General features: G+C 39.3%; 1 protein-coding gene across 1 annotated transcript in view; it reads left to right on the forward strand.

Annotated features, from left to right (window-relative positions):
* The window catches only part of LOC137046040 (retinoic acid-induced protein 1), a 127877-nt gene that overhangs the window by 11491 nt on the left and 90783 nt on the right, over positions 1-25603 (forward strand). The window lies entirely within an intron of this gene.

Genomic DNA, 25603 nt, shown 5'->3' on the forward strand with positions numbered 1-25603 from the left:
TAATTTAATCAAAAGTTATTAGCATTTTTGTACATTTTATTACAACTTTTGACCACAAGGTGGCGCTGCCCCGAAACTTTTTGAATATCTTCGGGACATAGAGCGGAAGACACATACCGAGTTTTGTAATGATACACTAGTGCATTCTTAAATTATAGCATTAGCATTTTAAACCGTAATACTGCATTGAAGTCAATGGGAATTTCATGTTTTGTTTTATTATAGCGCCACCAAGAGGCACAATCCCACCAATTTTTTTATGTGTCCTCGTAGTGAGCCCATACATATGTGTGTCAAGTTTGGTGAAAATATTTCATTTTGTTTTGGAGTTATAGACATTTATATGAAAAAACACGTAAAAAATGACTGACACCTGACTTTGATTGGATTTTACTACCCCTTACTATCAATATTTTGAGATTTGGGCATTAGCGTATAGCCATCGACCTATGTTTCCGAACTTCTGAGGCTGGTTTCGTCTCGATCGGACTAGCGGTTTCGAAGATATCAGCAAATGTTTTTTAAGCACTAAATTACAACTCTGCGCAAACCATATGCCGAAACCTGGCAAGTCTGGTATCGTTGGAGTCGGCAAGGATTCAGGAGACCAAAAAACACACTCCCATCAAAATATGTCAACCACACCCAAAGTTATAAGCGTTTGAAAAAAAAAATTCTCCACTAGGTGGCGCTGTTTCGAAACTTCTCAGGCTACTTCAGGGCATCGTGGTGATGACCCATACCAAGTTTCATAACAATCTGTTCATGCGTTCATAAAATACAGCATTTTTGCACATAATTCAAAATGGCCGACATCCAAAATGGCCGACATGGTAAAATTGGATATCAGTCGACTCGGCATGACGCCCTGAATCTAATGAGACCAATTTTATGATTTTTGGATAAACGGTTCAGAAGTTATAAGCATAAATAGGCATTTTTTGTATCTCCGGACAGGTAGGTGGCGCTGCGCCGAAACGCTGCATGTTGCTTCAAGTCATGCTTGTGATGACATGTACCAAGGTTGGTTTGAATACGATAAAGCGTTGCGGAGATATAGCCTTTAGTGTGTTTTTGCAACCTCCACGTAAAATTTGTTTGTGCGTTTATTGAAAACGATTGGACGAATCAACTTGAATTCCATAACTTTTTGTCAACATGCTCTGAAGATGATCTGTTTCAATTTTCGTGAAAATCGGAGCAACGGCCTAGGAGGAGTTCGAAAAAGTAGGTTTTTCAGAAAATTCAAAATGGCGGGAAAATTTGCATACCGGAAAATGACATCATAGGGTGAAATCGAATCGGCTTGAGCCAAGGAATCCGATGAAAAAAGAATTTTGTTTCTAGCCCTTAGGGGTCAAAAGTTATAAGCATAAATATGAGTGAAACTTTGGACAGGTGGTGGCGCTAGAGGGATTGAGTTAGAGGCACCAAATTTGCTATAGTGACAGCTCAGACTGGCCTCTATGAGTGTGCCAAATTTCACAACTTTTTACCATACGGTTCTATGGGCTGCCAGAGACTCCTATGGCGGAAGAAGCAGAATAATAACAAGCAGCCATTATCGGGGCCAAGCGCAAAGAAGAAGACAAGACATGCCAGCATGGCTGGAAGTCTCAAGCCAACTGCAACAATGAGCCATTAAGGACCTATTAAGTTGATTTTAGGCAAAATAGCAGTCAAATTTTAAATACAGTCAATAATAATGGTTTAATGGTTTATCACTTTCGACCAATAGGTGTCACTGTTACGAAACTGATGTGGTTTAGTCAGATTGAGATGACAATGACACATGCAAAGTTTGGTGTCAATATGTCAAAGCATTGCAGAGATACAGCCTCAAGAGTAATTTTTGCATCATGGCTCAACTCTGTTGCAGTGGTATATGAAAACTGTTTTGTCTATCAATCCGAAATCCATAAGTATTTGTCAGCATGGTCTGAAGACGATACGGATCAATTTTGGTGAAAATCGGACAAACGGTCTAGGATGAGTTTGAAAAAGTAGATTTTTAACAAATAACAAGAAGGAGCACAGATATGTTTGCAAAATATGGCAAAATTGGTATCTATCTTCTCGGCATGAGCCAATGAATGTATTATGACCAGTCTCATTACAATAGGCTAATTTAATCAAAAGTTATTAGCATTTTTGTACATTTTATTACAACTTTTGACCACAAGGTGGCGCTGCCCCGAAACTTTTTGAATATCTTCGGGACATAGAGCGGAAGACACATACCGAGTTTTGTAACGATACACTAGTGCATTCTTAAATTATAGCATTAGCATTTTAAACCGTAATACTGCATTGAAGTCAATGGGAATTTCATGTTTTGTTTTATTATAGCGCCACCAAGAGGCACAATCCCACCAATTTTTTTATGTGTCCTCGTAGTGAGCCCATACATATGTGTGTCAAGTTTGGTGAAAATATTTCATTTTGTTTTGGAGTTATAGACATTTATATGAAAAAACACGTAAAAAAGGACTGACACCTGACTTTGATTGGATTTTACTACCCCTTACTATCAATATTTTGAGATTTGGGCATTAGCGTATAGCTATCGACCTATGTTTCCGAACTTCTGAGGCTGGTTTCGTCTCGATCGGACTAGCGGTTTCGAAGATATCAGCAAATGTTTTTTAAGCACTAAATTACAACTCTGCGCAAACCATATGCCGAAACCTGGCAAGTCTGGTATCGTTGGAGTCGGCAAGGATTCAGGAGACCAAAAAACACACTCCCATCAAAATATGTCAACCACACCCAAAGTTATAAGCGTTTGAAAAAAAAAATTCTCCACTAGGTGGCGCTGTTTCGAAACTTCTCAGGCTACTTCAGGGCATCGTGGTGATGACCCATACCAAGTTTCATAACAATCTGTTCATGCGTTCATAAAATACAGCATTTTTGCACATAATTCAAAATGGCCGACATCCAAAATGGCCGACATGGTAAAATTGGATATCAGTCGACTCGGCATGACGCCCTGAATCTAATGAGACCAATTTTATGATTTTTGGATAAACGGTTCAGAAGTTATAAGCCAAAATAGGCATTTTTCGTATCTCCGGACAGGTAGGTGGCGCTGCGCCGAAACGCTGCATGTTGCTTCAAGTCATGCTTGTGATGACATGTACCAAGGTTCGTTTGAATACGATAAAGCGTTGCGGAGATATAGCCTTTAGTGTGTTTTTGCAACCTCCACGTAAAATTTGTTTGTGCGTTTATTGAAAACGATTGGACGAATCAACTTGAATTCCATAACTTTTTGTCAACATGCTCTGAAGATGATCTGTTTCCATTTTCGTGAAAATCGGAGCAACGGCCTAGGAGGAGTTCGAAAAAGTAGGTTTTTCAGAAAATTCAAAATGGCGGGAAAATTTGCATACCGGAAAATGACATCATAGGGTGAAATCGAATCGGCTTGAGCCAAGGAATCCGATGAAAAAAGAATTTTGTTTCTAGCCCTTAGGGGTCAAAAGTTATAAGCATAAATATGAGTGAAACTTTGGACAGGTGGTGGCGCTAGAGGGATTGAGTTAGAGGCACCAAATTTGCTATAGTGACAGCTCAGACTGGCCTCTATGAGTGTGCCAAATTTCACAACTTTTTACCATACGGTTCTATGGGCTGCCAGAGACTCCTATGGCGGAAGAAGCAGAATAATAAATATAGCTGCAAGCAGCCATTATCGGGGCCAAGCGCAAAGAAGAAGACAAGACATGCCAGCATGGCTGGAAGTCTCAAGCCAACTGCAACAATGAGCCATTAAGGACCTATTAAGTTGATTTTAGGCAAAATAGCAGTCAAATTTTAAATACAGTCAATAATAATGGTTTAATGGTTTATCACTTTCGACCAATAGGTGTCACTGTTACGAAACTGATGTGGTTTAGTCAGATTGAGATGACAATGACACATGCAAAGTTTGGTGTCAATATGTCAAAGCATTGCAGAGATACAGCCTCAAGAGTAATTTTTGCATCATGGCTCAACTCTGTTGCAGTGGTATATGAAAACTGTTTTGTCTATCAATCCGAAATCCATAACTATTTGTCAGCATGGTCTGAAGACGATACGGATCAATTTTGGTGAAAATCGGACAAACGGTCTAGGATGAGTTTGAAAAAGTAGATTTTTAACAAATAACAAGATGGAGCACAGATATGTTTGCAAAATATGGCAAAATTGGTATCTATCTTCTCGGCATGAGCCAATGAATGTATTATGACCAGTCTCATTACAATAGGCCAATTTAATCAAAAGTTATTAGCATTTTTGTACATTTTATTACAACTTTTGACCACAAGGTGGCGCTGCCCCGAAACTTTTTGAATATCTTCGGGACATAGAGCGGAAGACACATACCGAGTTTTGTAATGATACACTAGTGCATTCTTAAATTATAGCATTAGCATTTTAAACCGTAATACTGCATTGAAGTCAATGGGAATTTCATGTTTTGTTTTATTATAGCGCCACCAAGAGGCACAATCCCACCAATTTTTTTATGTGTCCTCGTAGTGAGCCCATACATATGTGTGTCAAGTTTGGTGAAAATATTTCATTTTGTTTTGGAGTTATAGACATTTATATGAAAAAACACGTAAAAAAGGACTGACACCTGACTTTGATTGGATTTTACTACCCCTTACTATCAATATTTTGAGATTTGGGCATTAGCGTATAGCTATCGACCTATGTTTCCGAACTTCTGAGGCTGGTTTCGTCTCGATCGGACTAGCGGTTTCGAAGATATCAGCAAATGTTTTTTAAGCACTAAATTACAACTCTGCGCAAACCATATGCCGAAACCTGGCAAGTCTGGTATCGTTGGAGTCGGCAAGGATTCAGGAGACCAAAAAACACACTCCCATCAAAATATGTCAACCACACCCAAAGTTATAAGCGTTTGAAAAAAAAAATTCTCCACTAGGTGGCGCTGTTTCGAAACTTCTCAGGCTACTTCAGGGCATCGTGGTGATGACCCATACCAAGTTTCATAACAATCTGTTCATGCGTTCATAAAATACAGCATTTTTGCACATAATTCAAAATGGCCGACATCCAAAATGGCCGACATGGTAAAATTGGATATCAGTCGACTCGGCATGACGCCCTGAATCTAATGAAACCAATTTTATGATTTTTGGATAAACGGTTCAGAAGTTATAAGCCAAAATAGGCATTTTTCGTATCTCCGGACAGGTAGGTGGCGCTGCGCCGAAACGCTGCATGTTGCTTCAAGTCATGCTTGTGATGACATGTACCAAGGTTCGTTTGAATACGATAAAGCGTTGCGGAGATATAGCCTTTAGTGTGTTTTTGCAACCTCCACGTAAAATTTGTTTGTGCGTTTATTGAAAACGATTGGACGAATCAACTTGAATTCCATAACTTTTTGTCAACATGCTCTGAAGATGATCTGTTTCAATTTTCGTGAAAATCGGAGCAACGGCCTAGGAGGAGTTCGAAAAAGTAGGTTTTTCAGAAAATTCAAAATGGCGGGAAAATTTGCATACCGGAAAATGACATCATAGGGTGAAATCGAATCGGCTTGAGCCAAGGAATCCGATGAAAAAAGAATTTTGTTTCTAGCCCTTAGGGGTCAAAAGTTATAAGCATAAATATGAGTGAAACTTTGGACAGGTGGTGGCGCTAGAGGGATTGAGTTAGAGGCACCAAATTTGCTATAGTGACAGCTCAGACTGGCCTCTATGAGTGTGCCAAATTTCACAACTTTTTACCATACGGTTCTATGGGCTGCCAGAGACTCCTATGGCGGAAGAAAAAGAAAAAGAAGAAGAAGAAGAAGAAGAAGAAGAAGAAGAAGCAGAATAATAATAATAGGAACACTAACAATTTCAATAGGTGCCTCCGCACCTTCGGTGCTTGGCCCCTAAATATAGCTGCAAGCAGCCATTATCGGGGCCAAGCGCAAAGAAGAAGACAAGACATGCCAGCATGGCTGGAAGTCTCAAGCCAACTGCAACAATGAGCCATTAAGGACCTATTAAGTTGATTTTAGGCAAAATAGCAGTCAAATTTTAAATACAGTCAATAATAATGGTTTAATGGTTTATCACTTTCGACCAATAGGTGTCACTGTTACGAAACTGATGTGGTTTAGTCAGATTGAGATGACAATGACACATGCAAAGTTTGGTGTCAATATGTCAAAGCATTGCAGAGATACAGCCTCAAGAGTCATTTTTGCATCATGGCTCAACTCTGTTGCAGTGGTATATGAAAACTGTTTTGTCTATCAATCCGAAATCCATAAGTATTTGTCAGCATGGTCTGAAGACGATACGGATCAATTTTGGTGAAAATCGGACAAACGGTCTAGGATGAGTTTGAAAAAGTAGATTTTTAACAAATAACAAGATGGAGCACAGATATGTTTGCAAAATATGGCAAAATTGGTATCTATCTTCTCGGCATGAGCCAATGAATGTATTATGACCAGTCTCATTACAATAGGCTAATTTAATCAAAAGTTATTAGCATTTTTGTACATTTTATTACAACTTTTGACCACAAGGTGGCGCTGCCCCGAAACTTTTTGAATATCTTCGGGACATAGAGCGGAAGACACATACCGAGTTTTGTAATGATACACTAGTGCATTCTTAAATTATAGCATTAGCATTTTAAACCGTAATACTGCATTGAAGTCAATGGGAATTTCATGTTTTGTTTTATTATAGCGCCACCAAGAGGCACAATCCCACCAATTTTTTTATGTGTCCTCGTAGTGAGCCCATACATATGTGTGTCAAGTTTGGTGAAAATATTTCATTTTGTTTTGGAGTTATAGACATTTATATGAAAAAACACGTAAAAAATGACTGACACCTGACTTTGATTGGATTTTACTACCCCTTACTATCAATATTTTGAGATTTGGGCATTAGCATATAGCTATCGACCTATGTTTCCGAACTTCTGAGGCTGGTTTCGTCTCGATCGGACTAGCGGTTTCGAAGATATCAGCAAATGTTTTTTAAGCACTAAATTACAACTCTGCGCAAACCATATGCCGAAACCTGGCAAGTCTGGTATCGTTGGAGTCGGCAAGGATTCAGGAGACCAAAAAACACACTCCCATCAAAATATGTCAACCACACCCAAAGTTATAAGCGTTTGAAAAAAAAAATTCTCCACTAGGTGGCGCTGTTTCGAAACTTCTCAGGCTACTTCAGGGCATCGTGGTGATGACCCATACCAAGTTTCATAACAATCTGTTCATGCGTTCATAAAATACAGCATTTTTGCACATAATTCAAAATGGCCGACATCCAAAATGGCCGACATGGTAAAATTGGATATCAGTCGACTCGGCATGACGCCCTGAATCTAATGAGACCAATTTTATGATTTTTGGATAAACGGTTCAGAAGTTATAAGCCAAAATAGGCATTTTTCGTATCTCCGGACAGGTAGGTGGCGCTGCGCCGAAACGCTGCATGTTGCTTCAAGTCATGCTTGTGATGACATGTACCAAGGTTGGTTTGAATACGATAAAGCGTTGCGGAGATATAGCCTTTAGTGTGTTTTTGCAACCTCCACGTAAAATTTGTTTGTGCGTTTATTGAAAACGATTGGACGAATCAACTTGAATTCCATAACTTTTTGTCAACATGCTCTGAAGATGATCTGTTTCAATTTTCGTGAAAATCGGAGCAACGGCCTAGGAGGAGTTCGAAAAAGTAGGTTTTTCAGAAAATTCAAAATGGCGGGAAAATTTGCATACCGGAAAATGACATCATAGGGTGAAATCGAATCGGCTTGAGCCAAGGAATCCGATGAAAAAAGAATTTTGTTTCTAGCCCTTAGGGGTCAAAAGTTATAAGCATAAATATGAGTGAAACTTTGGACAGGTGGTGGCGCTAGAGGGATTGAGTTAGAGGCACCAAATTTGCTATAGTGACAGCTCAGACTGGCCTCTATGAGTGTGCCAAATTTCACAACTTTTTACCATACGGTTCTATGGGCTGCCAGAGACTCCTATGGCGGAAAAAGAAGAAGAAGCAGAATAATAATAGGAACACTAACGATTTCAATAGGTGCCTCCGCACCTTCGGTGCTTGGCCCCTAAATATAGCTGCAAGCAGCCATTATCGGGGCCAAGCGCAAAGAAGAAGACAAGACATGCCAGCATGGCTGGAAGTCTCAAGCCAACTGCAACAATGAGCCATTAAGGACCTATTAAGTTGATTTTAGGCAAAATAGCAGTCAAATTTTAAATACAGTCAATAATAATGGTTTAATGGTTTATCACTTTCGACCAATAGGTGTCACTGTTACGAAACTGATGTGGTTTAGTCAGATTGAGATGACAATGACACATGCAAAGTTTGGTGTCAATATGTCAAAGCATTGCAGAGATACAGCCTCAAGAGTAATTTTTGCATCATGGCTCAACTCTGTTGCAGTGGTATATGAAAACTGTTTTGTCTATCAATCCGAAATCCATAACTATTTGTCAGCATGGTCTGAAGACGATACGGATCAATTTTGGTGAAAATTGGACAAACGGTCTAGGATGAGTTTGAAAAAGTAGATTTTTAACAAATAACAAGATGGAGCACAGATATGTTTGCAAAATATGGCAAAATTGGTATCTATCTTCTCGGCATGAGCCAATGAATGTATTATGACCAGTCTCATTACAATAGGCTAATTTAATCAAAAGTTATTAGCATTTTTGTACATTTTATTACAACTTTTGACCACAAGGTGGCGCTGCCCCGAAACTTTTTGAATATCTTCGGGACATAGAGCGGAAGACACATACCGAGTTTTGTAATGATACACTAGTGCATTCTTAAATTATAGCATTAGCATTTTAAACCGTAATACTGCATTGAAGTCAATGGGAATTTCATGTTTTGTTTTATTATAGCGCCACCAAGAGGCACAATCCCACCAATTTTTTTATGTGTCCTCGTAGTGAGCCCATACATATGTGTGTCAAGTTTGGTGAAAATATTTCATTTTGTTTTGGAGTTATAGACATTTATATGAAAAAACACGTAAAAAAGGACTGACACCTGACTTTGATTGGATTTTACTACCCCTTACTATCAATATTTTGAGATTTGGGCATTAGCGTATAGCTATCGACCTATGTTTCCGAACTTCTGAGGCTGGTTTCGTCTCGATCGGACTAGCGGTTTTGAAGATATCAGCAAATGTTTTTTAAGCGCTAAATTACAACGCTGCGCAAACCATATGCCGAAACTGGGCATGTCTTGTATCGTTGGACTCGGCAAGGATTCAGGAGCCCAAAAAAGCTACTCCCATCAAAATTTTTCACTCACACCCAAAGTTATAAGCGTTTGAAAAAAAAGAATTATCCACTAGGTGGCGCTGTTTCGAAACTTCTCAGGCTACTTCAGGGCATCGTGGTGATGACCCATACCAAGTTTCGTAACAATCCGTTCATGCGTTCATAAAATACAGCATTTTTGCACATAATTCAAAATGGCCGACATCCAAAATGGCCGACATGGTAAAATTGGATATCAGTCGACTCGGCATGACGCCCTGAATCTAATGAGACCAATTTTATGATTTTTGGATAAACGGTTCAGAAGTTATAAGCCAAAATATGCATTTTTCGTATCTCCGGACCAGTAGGTGGCGCTGCGCCGAAACGCTGCATGTTGCTTCAGGTCATGCTTGTGATGACATGTACCAAGGTTGGTTTGAATACGATAAAGCGTTGCGGAGATATAGCCTTTAGTGTGTTTTTGCAACCTCCACGTAAAATTTGTTTGTGCGTTTATTGAAAACGATTGGACGAATCAACTTGAATTCCATAACTTTTTGTCAACATGCTCTGAAGATGATCTGTTTCAATTTTCGTGAAAATCGGAGCAACGGCCTAGGAGGAGTTCGAAAAAGTAGGTTTTTCAGAAAATTCAAAATGGCGGGAAAATTTGCATACCGGAAAATGACATCATAGGGTGAAATCGAATCGGCTTGAGCCAAGGAATCCGATGAAAAAAGAATTTTGTTTCTAGCCCTTAGGGGTCAAAAGTTATAAGCATAAATATGAGTGAAACTTTGGACAGGTGGTGGCGCTAGAGGGATTGAGTTAGAGGCACCAAATTTGCTATAGTGACAGCTCAGACTGGCCTCTATGAGTGTGCCAAATTTCACAACTTTTTACCATACGGTTCTATGGGCTGCCAGAGACTCCTATGGCGGAAGAAGAAGAAGAAGAAGAAGAAGAAGCAGAATAATAAATATAGCTGCAAGCAGCCATTATCGGGGCCAAGCGCAAAGAAGAAGACAAGACATGCCAGCATGGCTGGAAGTCTCAAGCCAACTGCAACAATGAGCCATTAAGGACCTATTAAGTTGATTTTAGGCAAAATAGCAGTCAAATTTTAAATACAGTCAATAATAATGGTTTAATGGTTTATCACTTTCGACCAATAGGTGTCACTGTTACGAAACTGATGTGGTTTAGTCAGATTGAGATGACAATGACACATGCAAAGTTTGGTGTCAATATGTCAAAGCATTGCAGAGATACAGCCTCAAGAGTAATTTTTGCATCATGGCTCAACTCTGTTGCAGTGGTATATGAAAACTGTTTTGTCTATCAATCCGAAATCCATAAGTATTTGTCAGCATGGTCTGAAGACGATACGGATCAATTTTGGTGAAAATCGGACAAACGGTCTAGGATGAGTTTGAAAAAGTAGATTTTTAACAAATAACAAGATGGAGCACAGATATGTTTGCAAAATATGGCAAAATTGGTATCTATCTTCTCGGCATGAGCCAATGAATGTATTATGACCAGTCTCATTACAATAGGCTAATTTAATCAAAAGTTATTAGCATTTTTGTACATTTTATTACAACTTTTGACCACAAGGTGGCGCTACCCCGAAACTTTTTGAGTATCTTCAGGACATGGAGCGGAAGACACATACCGAGTTTTGTAACGATACGCTAATGCATTCGTAAATTATAGCATTAGCATTTTAAACCATAATACTGCATTGAAGTCAATGGGAATTTCATGTTTTGTTTTATTATAGCGCCACCAAGAGGCACAATCCCACCAATTTTTTTATGTGTCCTCATAGTGAGCCCATACATATGTGTGTCAAGTTTGGTGAAAATATCTCATTTTGTTTTGGAGTTATAGACATTTATATGAAAAAACACGTAAAAAAGGACTGACACCTGACTTTGATTGGATTTTACTACCCCTTACTATCAATATTTTGAGATTTGGGCATTAGCGTATAGCTATCGACCTATGTTTCCGAACTTCTGAGGCTGGTTTCGTCTCGATCGGACTAGCGGTTTCGAAGATATCAGCAAATGTTTTTTAAGCACTAAATTACAACTCTGCGCAAACCATATGCCGAAACCTGGCAAGTCTGGTATCGTTGGAGTCGGCAAGGATTCAGGAGACCAAAAAACACACTCCCATCAAAATATGTCAACCACACCCAAAGTTATAAGCGTTTGAAAAAAAAAATTCTCCACTAGGTGGCGCTGTTTCGAAACTTCTCAGGCTACTTCAGGGCATCGTGGTGATGACCCATACCAAGTTTCATAACAATCTGTTCATGCGTTCATAAAATACAGCATTTTTGCACATAATTCAAAATGGCCGACATCCAAAATGGCCGACATGGTAAAATTGGATATCAGTCGACTCGGCATGACGCCCTGAATCTAATGAGACCAATTTTATGATTTTTGGATAAACGGTTCAGAAGTTATAAGCCAAAATAGGCATTTTTCGTATCTCCGGACAGGTAGGTGGCGCTGCGCCGAAACGCTGCATGTTGCTTCAAGTCATGCTTGTGATGACATGTACCAAGGTTGGTTTGAATACGATAAAGCGTTGCGGAGATATAGCCTTTAGTGTGTTTTTGCAACCTCCACGTAAAATTTGTTTGTGCGTTTATTGAAAACGATTGGACGAATCAACTTGAATTCCATAACTTTTTGTCAACATGCTCTGAAGATGATCTGTTTCAATTTTCGTGAAAATCGGAGCAACGGCCTAGGAGGAGTTCGAAAAAGTAGGTTTTTCAGAAAATTCAAAATGGCGGGAAAATTTGCATACCGGAAAATGACATCATAGGGTGAAATCGAATCGGCTTGAGCCAAGGAATCCGATGAAAAAAGAATTTTGTTTCTAGCCCTTAGGGGTCAAAAGTTATAAGCATAAATATGAGTGAAACTTTGGACAGGTGGTGGCGCTAGAGGGATTGAGTTAGAGGCACCAAATTTGCTATAGTGACAGCTCAGACTGGCCTCTATGAGTGTGCCAAATTTCACAACTTTTTACCATACGGTTCTATGGGCTGCCAGAGACTCCTATGGCGGAAAAAGAAGAAGAATAATAATAATAGGAACACTAACGATTTCAATAGGTGCCTCCGCACCTTCGGTGCTTGGCCCCTAAATATAGCTGCAAGCAGCCATTATCGGGGCCAAGCGCAAAGAAGAAGACAAGACATGCCAGCATGGCTGGAAGTCTCAAGCCAACTGCAACAATGAGCCATTAAGGACCTATTAAGTTGATTTTAGGCAAAATAGCAGTCAAATTTTAAATACAGTCAATAATAATGGTTTAATGGTTTATCACTTTCGACCAATAGGTGTCACTGTTACGAAACTGATGTGGTTTAGTCAGATTGAGATGACAATGACACATGCAAAGTTTGGTGTCAATATGTCAAAGCATTGCAGAGATACAGCCTCAAGAGTAATTTTTGCATCATGGCTCAACTCTGTTGCAGTGGTATATGAAAACTGTTTTGTCTATCAATCCGAAATCCATAAGTATTTGTCAGCATGGTCTGAAGACGATACGGATCAATTTTGGTGAAAATCGGACAAACGGTCTAGGATGAGTTTGAAAAAGTAGATTTTTAACAAATAACAAGATGGAGCACAGATATGTTTGCAAAATATGGCAAAATTGGTATCTATCTTCTCGGCATGAGCCAATGAATGTATTATGACCAGTCTCATTACAATAGGCTAATTTAATCAAAAGTTATTAGCATTTTTGTACATTTTATTACAACTTTTGACCACAAGGTGGCGCTGCCCCGAAACTTTTTGAATATCTTCGGGACATAGAGCGGAAGACACATACCGAGTTTTGTAACGATACACTAGTGCATTCTTAAATTATAGCATTAGCATTTTAAACCGTAATACTGCATTGAAGTCAATGGGAATTTCATGTTTTGTTTTATTATAGCGCCACCAAGAGGCACAATCCCACCAATTTTTTTATGTGTCCTCGTAGTGAGCCCATACATATGTGTGTCAAGTTTGGTGAAAATATTTCATTTTGTTTTGGAGTTATAGACATTTATATGAAAAAACACGTAAAAAAGGACTGACACCTGACTTTGATTGGATTTTACTACCCCTTACTATCAATATTTTGAGATTTGGGCATTAGCGTATAGCTATCGACCTATGTTTCCGAACTTCTGAGGCTGGTTTCGTCTCGATCGGACTAGCGGTTTCGAAGATATCAGCAAATGTTTTTTAAGCACTAAATTACGACTCTGCGCAAACCATATGCCGAAACCTGGCAAGTCTGGTATCGTTGGAGTCGGCAAGGATTCAGGAGACCAAAAAACACACTCCCATCAAAATATGTCAACCACACCCAAAGTTATAAGCGTTTGAAAAAAAAAATTCTCCACTAGGTGGCGCTGTTTCGAAACTTCTCAGGCTACTTCAGGGCATCGTGGTGATGACCCATACCAAGTTTCATAACAATCTGTTCATGCGTTCATAAAATACAGCATTTTTGCACATAATTCAAAATGGCCGACATCCAAAATGGCCGACATGGTAAAATTGGATATCAGTCGACTCGGCATGACGCCTTGAATCTAATGAGACCAATTTTATGATTTTTGGATAAACGGTTCAGAAGTTATAAGCCAAAATAGGCATTTTTCGTATCTCCGGACAGGTAGGTGGCGCTGCGCCGAAACGCTGCATGTTGCTTCAAGTCATGCTTGTGATGACATGTACCAAGGTTGGTTTGAATACGATAAAGCGTTGCGGAGATATAGCCTTTAGTGTGTTTTTGCAACCTCCACGTAAAATTTGTTTGTGCGTTTATTGAAAACGATTGGACGAATCAACTTGAATTCCATAACTTTTTGTCAACATGCTCTGAAGATGATCTGTTTCAATTTTCGTGAAAATCGGAGCAACGGCCTAGGAGGAGTTCGAAAAAGTAGGTTTTTCAGAAAATTCAAAATGGCGGGAAAATTTGCATACCGGAAAATGACATCATAGGGTGAAATCGAATCGGCTTGAGCCAAGGAATCCGATGAAAAAAGAATTTTGTTTCTAGCCCTTAGGGGTCAAAAGTTATAAGCATAAATATGAGTGAAACTTTGGACAGGTGGTGGCGCTAGAGGGATTGAGTTAGAGGCACCAAATTTGCTATAGTGACAGCTCAGACTGGCCTCTATGAGTGTGCCAAATTTCACAACTTTTTACCATACGGTTCTATGGGCTGCCAGAGACTCCTATGGCGGAAGAAGAAGAAGAAGAAGAAGAAGAAGAAGAAGCAGAATAATAACAAGCAGCCATTATCGGGGCCAAGCGCAAAGAAGAAGACAAGACATGCCAGCATGGCTGGAAGTCTCAAGCCAACTGCAACAATGAGCCATTAAGGACCTATTAAGTTGATTTTAGGCAAAATAGCAGTCAAATTTTAAATACAGTCAATAATAATGGTTTAATGGTTTATCACTTTCGACCAATAGGTGTCACTGTTACGAAACTGATGTGGTTTAGTCAGATTGAGATGACAATGACACATGCAAAGTTTGGTGTCAATATGTCAAAGCATTGCAGAGATACAGCCTCAAGAGTAATTTTTGCATCATGGCTCAACTCTGTTGCAGTGGTATATGAAAACTGTTTTGTCTATCAATCCGAAATCCATAAGTATTTGTCAGCATGGTCTGAAGACGATACGGATCAATTTTGGTGAAAATCGGACAAACGGTCTAGGATGAGTTTGAAAAAGTAGGTTTTTAACAAATAACAAGACGGAGGACAGATAGGTTTGCAAAATATGGCACAATTGGTATCCATGTTCTCGGCATGAGCCATTGACTGTATTATGACCAGTTTCATTACAATGGGTTAATTTAATCAAAAGTTATTCGCATTTCTGTACATTTTATTACAACTTTTGACCACAAGGTGGCGCTACCCCGAAACTTTTTGAGTATCTTCAGGACATGGAGCGGAAGACACATACCGAGTTTTGTAACGATACGCTAATGCATTCTTAAATTATAGCATTAGCATTTTAAACCATAATACTGCATTGAAGTCAATGGGAATTTCATGTTTTGTTTTATTATAGCGCCACCAAGAGGCACAATCCCACCAATTTTTTTATTTGTCCTCATAGTGAGCCCATACATATGTGTGTCAAGTTTGGTGAAAATATCTCATTTTGTTTTGGAGTTATAGACATTTATATGAAAAAACACGTAAAAAAGGACTGACACCTGACTTTGATTGGATTTTACTACCCCTTACTATCAATATTTTGAGATTTGGGCATTAGCGTATAGCTATCGACCTATGTTTCCGAACTTCTGAGGCTGGTTTCGTCTCGATCGGACTAGCGGTTTCGAAGATATCAGCAAATGTTTTTTAAGCACTAAATTACAACTCTGCGCAAACCATATGCCGAAACCTGGCAAGTCTGGTATCGTTGGAGTCGGCAAGGATTCAGGAGACCAAAAAACACACTCCCATCAAAATATGTCAACCACACCCAAAGTTATAAGCGTTTGAAAAAAAAAATTCTCCACTAGGTGGCGCTGTTTCGAAACTTCTCAGGCTACTTCAGGGCATCGTGGTGATGACCCATACCAAGTTTCATAACAATCTGTTCATGCGTTCATAAAATACAGCATTTTTGCACATAATTCAAAATGGCCGACATCCAAAATGGCCGACATGGTAAAATTGGATATCAGTCGACTCGGCATGACGCCCTGAATCTAATGAGACCAATTTTATGATTTTTGGATAAACGGTTCAGAAGTTATAAGCCAAAATAGGCATTTTTCGTATCTCCGGACAGGTAGGTGGCGCTGCGCCGAAACGCTGCATGTTGCTTCAAGTCATGCTTGTGATGACATGTACCAAGGTTGGTTTGAATACGATAAAGCGTTGCGGAGATATAGCCTTTAGTGTGTTTTTGCAACCTCCACGTAAAATTTGTTTGTGCGTTTATTGAAAACGATTGGACGAATCAACTTGAATTCCATAACTTTTTGTCAACATGCTCTGAAGATGATCTGTTTCAATTTTCGTGAAAATCGGAGCAACGGCCTAGGAGGAGTTCGAAAAAGTAGGTTTTTCAGAAAATTCAAAATGGCGGGAAAATTTGCATACCGGAAAATGACATCATAGGGTGAAATCGAATCGGCTTGAGCCAAGGAATCCGATGAAAAAAGAATTTTGTTTCTAGCCCTTAGGGGTCAAAAGTTATAAGCATAAATATGAGTGAAACTTTGGACAGGTGGTGGCGCTAGAGGGATTGAGTTAGAGGCACCAAATTTGCTATAGTGACAGCTCAGACTGGCCTCTATGAGTGTGCCAAATTTCACAACTTTTTACCATACGGTTCTATGGGCTGCCAGAGACTCCTATGGCGGAAAAAGAAGAAGAAGAAGCAGAATAATAAATATAGCTGCAAGCAGCCATTATCGGGGCCAAGCGCAAAGAAGAAGACAAGACATGCCAGCATGGCTGGAAGTCTCAAGCCAACTGCAACAATGAGCCATTAAGGACCTATTAAGTTGATTTTAGGCAAAATAGCAGTCAAATTTTAAATACAGTCAATAATAATGGTTTAATGGTTTATCACTTTCGACCAATAGGTGTCACTGTTACGAAACTGATGTGGTTTAGTCAGATTGAGATGACAATGACACATGCAAAGTTTGGTGTCAATATGTCAAAGCATTGCAGAGATACAGCCTCAAGAGTAATTTTTGCATCATGGCTCAACTCTGTTGCAGTGGTATATGAAAACTGTTTTGTCTATCAATCCGAAATCCATAAGTATTTGTCAGCATGGTCTGAAGACGATACGGATCAATTTTGGTGAAAATCGGACAAACGGTCTAGGATGAGTTTGAAAAAGTAGATTTTTAACAAATAACAAGATGGAGCACAGATATGTTTGCAAAATATGGCAAAATTGGTATCTATCTTCTCGGCATGAGCCAATGAATGTATTATGACCAGTCTCATTACAATAGGCTAATTTAATCAAAAGTTATTAGCATTTTTGTACATTTTATTACAACTTTTGACCACAAGGTGGCGCTACCCCGAAACTTTTTGAGTATCTTCAGGACATGGAGCGGAAGACACATACCGAGTTTTGTAACGATACGCTAATGCATTCGTAAATTATAGCATTAGCATTTTAAACCATAATACTGCATTGAAGTCAATGGGAATTTCATGTTTTGTTTTATTATAGCGCCACCAAGAGGCACAATCCCACCAATTTTTTTATGTGTCCTCATAGTGAGCCCATACATATGTGTGTCAAGTTTGGTGAAAATATCTCATTTTGTTTTGGAGTTATAGACATTTATATGAAAAAACACGTAAAAAAGGACTGACACCTGACTTTGATTGGATTTTACTACCCCTTACTATCAATATTTTGAGATTTGGGCATTAGCGTATAGCTATCGACCTATGTTTCCGAACTTCTGAGGCTGGTTTCGTCTCGATCGGACTAGCGGTTTCGAAGATATCAGCAAATGTTTTTTAAGCACTAAATTACAACTCTGCGCAAACCATATGCCGAAACCTGGCAAGTCTGGTATCGTTGGAGTCGGCAAGGATTCAGGAGACCAAAAAACACACTCCCATCAAAATATGTCAACCACACCCAAAGTTATAAGCGTTTGAAAAAAAAAATTCTCCACTAGGTGGCGCTGTTTCGAAACTTCTCAGGCTACTTCAGGGCATCGTGGTGATGACCCATACCAAGTTTCATAACAATCTGTTCATGCGTTCATAAAATACAGCATTTTTGCACATAATTCAAAATGGCCGACATCCAAAATGGCCGACATGGTAAAATTGGATATCAGTCGACTCGGCATGACGCCCTGAATCTAATGAGACCAATTTTATGATTTTTGGATAAACGGTTCAGAAGTTATAAGCCAAAATAGGCATTTTTCGTATCTCCGGACAGGTAGGTGGCGCTGCGCCGAAACGCTGCATGTTGCTTCAAGTCATGCTTGTGATGACATGTACCAAGGTTGGTTTGAATACGATAAAGCGTTGCGGAGATATAGCCTTTAGTGTGTTTTTGCAACCTCCACGTAAAATTTGTTTGTGCGTTTATTGAAAACGATTGGACGAATCAACTTGAATTCCATAACTTTTTGTCAACATGCTCTGAAGATGATCTGTTTCAATTTTCGTGAAAATCGGAGCAACGGCCTAGGAGGAGTTCGAAAAAGTAGGTTTTTCAGAAAATTCAAAATGGCGGGAAAATTTGCATACCGGAAAATGACATCATAGGGTGAAATCGAATCGGCTTGAGCCAAGGAATCCGATGAAAAAAGAATTTTGTTTCTAGCCCTTAGGGGTCAAAAGTTATAAGCATAAATATGAGTGAAACTTTGGACAGGTGGTGGCGCTAGAGGGATTGAGTTAGAGGCACCAAATTTGCTATAGTGACAGCTCAGACTGGCCTCTATGAGTGTGCCAAATTTCACAACTTTTTACCATACGGTTCTATGGGCTGCCAGAGACTCCTATGGCGGAAAAAGAAGAAGAAGAATAATAATAGGAACACTAACGATTTCAATAGGTGCCTCCGCACCTTCGGTGCTTGGCCCCTAATAATAGGAACACTAACAATTTCAATAGGTGCCTCCGCACCTTCGGTGCTTGGCCCCTAAATATAGCTGCAAGCAGCCATTATCGGGGCCAAGCGCAAAGAAGAAGACAAGACATGCCAGCATGGCTGGAAGTCTCAAGCCAACTGCAACAATGAGCCATTAAGGACCTATTAAGTTGATTTTAGGCAAAATAGCAGTCAAATTTTAAATACAGTCAATAATAATGGTTTAATGGTTTATCACTTTCGACCAATAGGTGTCACTGTTACGAAACTGATGTGGTTTAGTCAGATTGAGATGACAATGACACATGCAAAGTTTGGTGTCAATATGTCAAAGCATTGCAGAGATACAGCCTCAAGAGTAATTTTTGCATCATGGCTCAACTCTGTTGCAGTGGTATATGAAAACTGTTTTGTCTATCAATCCGAAATCCATAAGTATTTGTCAGCATGGTCTGAAGACGATACGGATCAATTTTGGTGAAAATCGGACAAACGGTCTAGGATGAGTTTGAAAAAGTAGATTTTTAACAAATAACAAGATGGAGCACAGATATGTTTGCAAAATATGGCAAAATTGGTATCTATCTTCTCGGCATGAGCCAATGAATGTATTATGACCAGTCTCATTACAATAGGCTAATTTAATCAAAAGTTATTAGCATTTTTGTACATTTTATTACAACTTTTGACCACAAGGTGGCGCTGCCCCGAAACTTTTTGAATATGTTCGGGACATAGAGCGGAAGACACATACCGAGTTTTGTAATGATACACTAGTGCATTCTTAAATTATAGCATTAGCATTTTAAACCGTAATACTGCATTGAAGTCAATGGGAATTTCATGTTTTGTTTTATTATAGCGCCACCAAGAGGCACAATCCCACCAATTTTTTTATGTGTCCTCGTAGTGAGCCCATACATATGTGTGTCAAGTTTGGTGAAAATATTTCATTTTGTTTTGGAGTTATAGACATTTATATGAAAAAACACGTAAAAAATGACTGACACCTGACTTTGATTGGATTTTACTACCCCTTACTATCAATATTTTGAGATTTGGGCATTAGCGTATAGCTATCGACCTATGTTTCCGAACTTCTGAGGCTGGTTTCGTCTCGATCGGACTAGCGGTTTCGAAGATATCAGCAAATGTTTTTTAAGCACTAAATTACAACTCTGCGCAAACCATATGCCGAAACCTGGCAAGTCTGGTATCGTTGGAGTCGGCAAGGATTCAGGAGACCAAAAAACACACTCCCATCAAAATATGTCAACCACACCCAAAGTTATAAGCGTTTTAAAAAAAAAATTCTCCACTAGGTGGCGCTGTTTCGAAACTTCTCAGGCTACTTCAGGGCATCGTGGTGATGACCCATACCAAGTTTCATAACAATCTGTTCATGCGTTCATAAAATACAGCATTTTTGCACATAATTCAAAATGGCCGACATCCAAAATGGCCGACATGGTAAAATTGGATATCAGTCGACTCGGCATGACGCCCTGAATCTAATGAGACCAATTTTATGATTTTTGGATAAACGGTTCAGAAGTTATAAGCCAAAATAGGCATTTTTCGTATCTCCGGACAGGTAGGTGGCGCTGCGCCGAAACGCTGCATGTTGCTTCAAGTCATGCTTGTGATGACATGTACCAAGGTTGGTTTGAATACGATAAAGCGTTGCGGAGATATAGCCTTTAGTGTGTTTTTGCAACCTCCACGTAAAATTTGTTTGTGCGTTTATTGAAAACGATTGGACGAATCAACTTGAATTCCATAACTTTTTGTCAACATGCTCTGAAGATGATCTGTTTCAATTTTCGTGAAAATCGGAGCAACGGCCTAGGAGGAGTTCGAAAAAGTAGGTTTTTCAGAAAATTCAAAATGGCGGGAAAATTTGCATACCGGAAAATGACATCATAGGGTGAAATCGAATCGGCTTGAGCCAAGGAATCCGATGAAAAAAGAATTTTGTTTCTAGCCCTTAGGGGTCAAAAGTTATAAGCATAAATATGAGTGAAACTTTGGACAGGTGGTGGCGCTAGAGGGATTGAGTTAGAGGCACCAAATTTGCTATAGTGACAGCTCAGACTGGCCTCTATGAGTGTGCCAAATTTCACAACTTTTTACCATACGGTTCTATGGGCTGCCAGAGACTCCTATGGCGGAAAAAGAAGAAGAATAAATATAGCTGCAAGCAGCCATTATCGGGGCCAAGCGCAAAGAAGAAGACAAGACATGCCAGCATGGCTGGAAGTCTCAAGCCAACTGCAACAATGAGCCATTAAGGACCTATTAAGTTGATTTTAGGCAAAATAGCAGTCAAATTTTAAATACAGTCAATAATAATGGTTTAATGGTTTATCACTTTCGACCAATAGGTGTCACTGTTACGAAACTGATGTGGTTTAGTCAGATTGAGATGACAATGACACATGCAAAGTTTGGTGTCAATATGTCAAAGCATTGCAGAGATACAGCCTCAAGAGTAATTTTTGCATCATGGCTCAACTCTGTTGCAGTGGTATATGAAAACTGTTTTGTCTATCAATCCGAAATCCATAAGTATTTGTCAGCATGGTCTGAAGACGATACGGATCAATTTTGGTGAAAATCGGACAAACGGTCTAGGATGAGTTTGAAAAAGTAGATTTTTAACAAATAACAAGATGGAGCACAGATATGTTTGCAAAATATGGCAAAATTGGTATCTATCTTCTCGGCATGAGCCAATGAATGTATTATGACCAGTCTCATTACAATAGGCTAATTTAATCAAAAGTTATTAGCATTTTTGTACATTTTATTACAACTTTTGACCACAAGGTGGCGCTGCCCCGAAACTTTTTGAATATCTTCGGGACATAGAGCGGAAGACACATACCGAGTTTTGTAACGATACACTAGTGCATTCTTAAATTATAGCATTAGCATTTTAAACCGTAATACTGCATTGAAGTCAATGGGAATTTCATGTTTTGTTTTATTATAGCGCCACCAAGAGGCACAATCCCACCAATTTTTTTATGTGTCCTCGTAGTGAGCCCATACATATGTGTGTCAAGTTTGGTGAAAATATTTCATTTTGTTTTGGAGTTATAGACATTTATATGAAAAAACACGTAAAAAATGACTGACACCTGACTTTGATTGGATTTTACTACCCCTTACTATCAATATTTTGAGATTTGGGCATTAGCGTATAGCTATCGACCTATGTTTCCGAACTTCTGAGGCTGGTTTCGTCTCGATCGGACTAGCGGTTTCGAAGATATCAGCAAATGTTTTTTAAGCACTAAATTACAACTCTGCGCAAACCATATGCCGAAACCTGGCAAGTCTGGTATCGTTGGAGTCGGCAAGGATTCAGGAGACCAAAAAACACACTCCCATCAAAATATGTCAACCACACCCAAAGTTATAAGCGTTTGAAAAAAACAATTCTCCACTAGGTGGCGCTGTTTCGAAACTTCTCAGGCTACTTCAGGGCATCGTGGTGATGACCCATACCAAGTTTCATAACAATCTGTTCATGCGTTCATAAAATACAGCATTTTTGCACATAATTCAAAATGGCCGACATCCAAAATGGCCGACATGGTAAAATTGGATATCAGTCGACTCGGCATGACGCCCTGAATCTAATGAGACCAATTTTATGATTTTTGGATAAACGGTTCAGAAGTTATAAGCCAAAATAGGCATTTTTCGTATCTCCGGACAGGTAGGTGGCGCTGCGCCGAAACGCTGCATGTTGCTTCAAGTCATGCTTGTGATGACATGTACCAAGGTTGGTTTGAATACGATAAAGCGTTGCGGAGATATAGCCTTTAGTGTGTTTTTGCAACCTCCACGTAAAATTTGTTTGTGCGTTTATTGAAAACGATTGGACGAATCAACTTGAATTCCATAACTTTTTGTCAACATGCTCTGAAGATGATCTGTTTCAATTTTCGTGAAAATCGGAGCAACGGCCTAGGAGGAGTTCGAAAAAGTAGGTTTTTCAGAAAATTCAAAATGGCGGGAAAATTTGCATACCGGAAAATGACATCATAGGGTGAAATCGAATCGGCTTGAGCCAAGGAATCCGATGAAAAAAGAATTTTGTTTCTAGCCCTTAGGGGTCAAAAGTTATAAGCATAAATATGAGTGAAACTTTGGACAGGTGGTGGCGCTAGAGGGATTGAGTTAGAGGCACCAAATTTGCTATAGTGACAGCTCAGACTGGCCTCTATGAGTGTGCCAAATTTCACAACTTTTTACCATACGGTTCTATGGGCTGCCAGAGACTCCTATGGCGGAAGAAGAAGAAGAAGAAGCAGAATAATAAATATAGCTGCAAGCAGCCATTATCGGGGCCAAGCGCAAAGAAGAAGACAAGACATGCCAGCATGGCTGGAAGTCTCAAGCCAACTGCAACAATGAGCCATTAAGGACCTATTAAGTTGATTTTAGGCAAAATAGCAGTCAAATTTTAAATACAGTCAATAATAATGGTTTAATGGTTTATCACTTTCGACCAATAGGTGTCACTGTTACGAAACTGATGTGGTTTAGTCAGATTGAGATGACAATGACACATGCAAAGTTTGGTGTCAATATGTCAAAGCATTGCAGAGATACAGCCTCAAGAGTCATTTTTGCATCATGGCTCAACTCTGTTGCAGTGGTATATGAAAACTGTTTTGTCTATCAATCCGAAATCCATAACTATTTGTCAGCATGGTCTGAAGACGATACGGATCAATTTTGGTGAAAATCGGACAAACGGTCTAGGATGAGTTTGAAAAAGTAGATTTTTAACAAATAACAAGATGGAGCACAGATATGTTTGCAAAATATGGCAAAATTGGTATCTATCTTCTCGGCATGAGCCAATGAATGTATTATGACCAGTCTCATTACAATAGGCTAATTTAATCAAAAGTTATTAGCATTTTTGTACATTTTATTACAACTTTTGACCACAAGGTGGCGCTGCCCCGAAACTTTTTGAATATCTTCGGGACATAGAGCGGAAGACACATACCGAGTTTTGTAATGATACACTAGTGCATTCTTAAATTATAGCATTAGCATTTTAAACCGTAATACTGCATTGAAGTCAATGGGAATTTCATGTTTTGTTTTATTATAGCGCCACCAAGAGGCACAATCCCACCAATTTTTTTATGTGTCCTCGTAGTGAGCCCATACATATGTGTGTCAAGTTTGGTGAAAATATTTCATTTTGTTTTGGAGTTATAGACATTTATATGAAAAAACACGTAAAAAATGACTGACACCTGACTTTGATTGGATTTTACTACCCCTTACTATCAATATTTTGAGATTTGGGCATTAGCGTATAGCTATCGACCTATGTTTCCGAACTTCTGAGGCTGGTTTCGTCTCGATCGGACTAGCGGTTTCGAAGATATCAGCAAATGTTTTTTAAGCACTAAATTACAACTCTGCGCAAACCATATGCCGAAACCTGGCAAGTCTGGTATCGTTGGAGTCGGCAAGGATTCAGGAGACCAAAAAACACACTCCCATCAAAATATGTCAACCACACCCAAAGTTATAAGCGTTTGAAAAAAAAAATTCTCCACTAGGTGGCGCTGTTTCGAAACTTCTCAGGCTACTTCAGGGCATCGTGGTGATGACCCATACCAAGTTTCATAACAATCTGTTCATGCGTTCATAAAATACAGCATTTTTGCACATAATTCAAAATGGCCGACATCCAAAATGGCCGACATGGTAAAATTGGATATCAGTCGACTCGGCATGACGCCCTGAATCTAATGAGACCAATTTTATGATTTTTGGATAAAGGGTTCAGAAGTTATAAGCCAAAATAGGCATTTTTCGTATCTCCGGACAGGTAGGTGGCGCTGCGCCGAAACGCTGCATGTTGCTTCAAGTCATGCTTGTGATGACATGTACCAAGGTTGGTTTGAATACGATAAAGCGTTGCGGAGATATAGCCTTTAGTGTGTTTTTGCAACCTCCACGTAAAATTTGTTTGTGCGTTTATTGAAAACGATTGGACGAATCAACTTGAATTCCATAACTTTTTGTCAACATGCTCTGAAGATGATCTGTTTCAATTTTCGTGAAAATCGGAGCAACGGCCTAGGAGGAGTTCGAAAAAGTAGGTTTTTCAGAAAATTCAAAATGGCGGGAAAATTTGCATACCGGAAAATGACATCATAGGGTGAAATCGAATCGGCTTGAGCCAAGGAATCCGATGAAAAAAGAATTTTGTTTCTAGCCCTTAGGGGTCAAAAGTTATAAGCATAAATATGAGTGAAACTTTGGACAGGTGGTGGCGCTAGAGGGATTGAGTTAGAGGCACCAAATTTGCTATAGTGACAGCTCAGACTGGCCTCTATGAGTGTGCCAAATTTCACAACTTTTTACCATACGGTTCTATGGGCTGCCAGAGACTCCTATGGCGGAAGAAGAAGAAGAAGCAGAAATATAGCTGCAAGCAGCCATTATCGGGGCCAAGCGCAAAGAAGAAGACAAGACATGCCAGCATGGCTGGAAGTCTCAAGCCAACTGCAACAATGAGCCATTAAGGACCTATTAAGTTGATTTTAGGCAAAATAGCAGTCAAATTTTAAATACAGTCAATAATAATGGTTTAATGGTTTATCA

This window comes from Pseudorasbora parva, chromosome 2 (assembly GCF_024679245.1).
Source record: "Pseudorasbora parva isolate DD20220531a chromosome 2, ASM2467924v1, whole genome shotgun sequence".
Classification (NCBI taxonomy): Eukaryota; Metazoa; Chordata; class Actinopteri; order Cypriniformes; family Gobionidae; genus Pseudorasbora; species Pseudorasbora parva.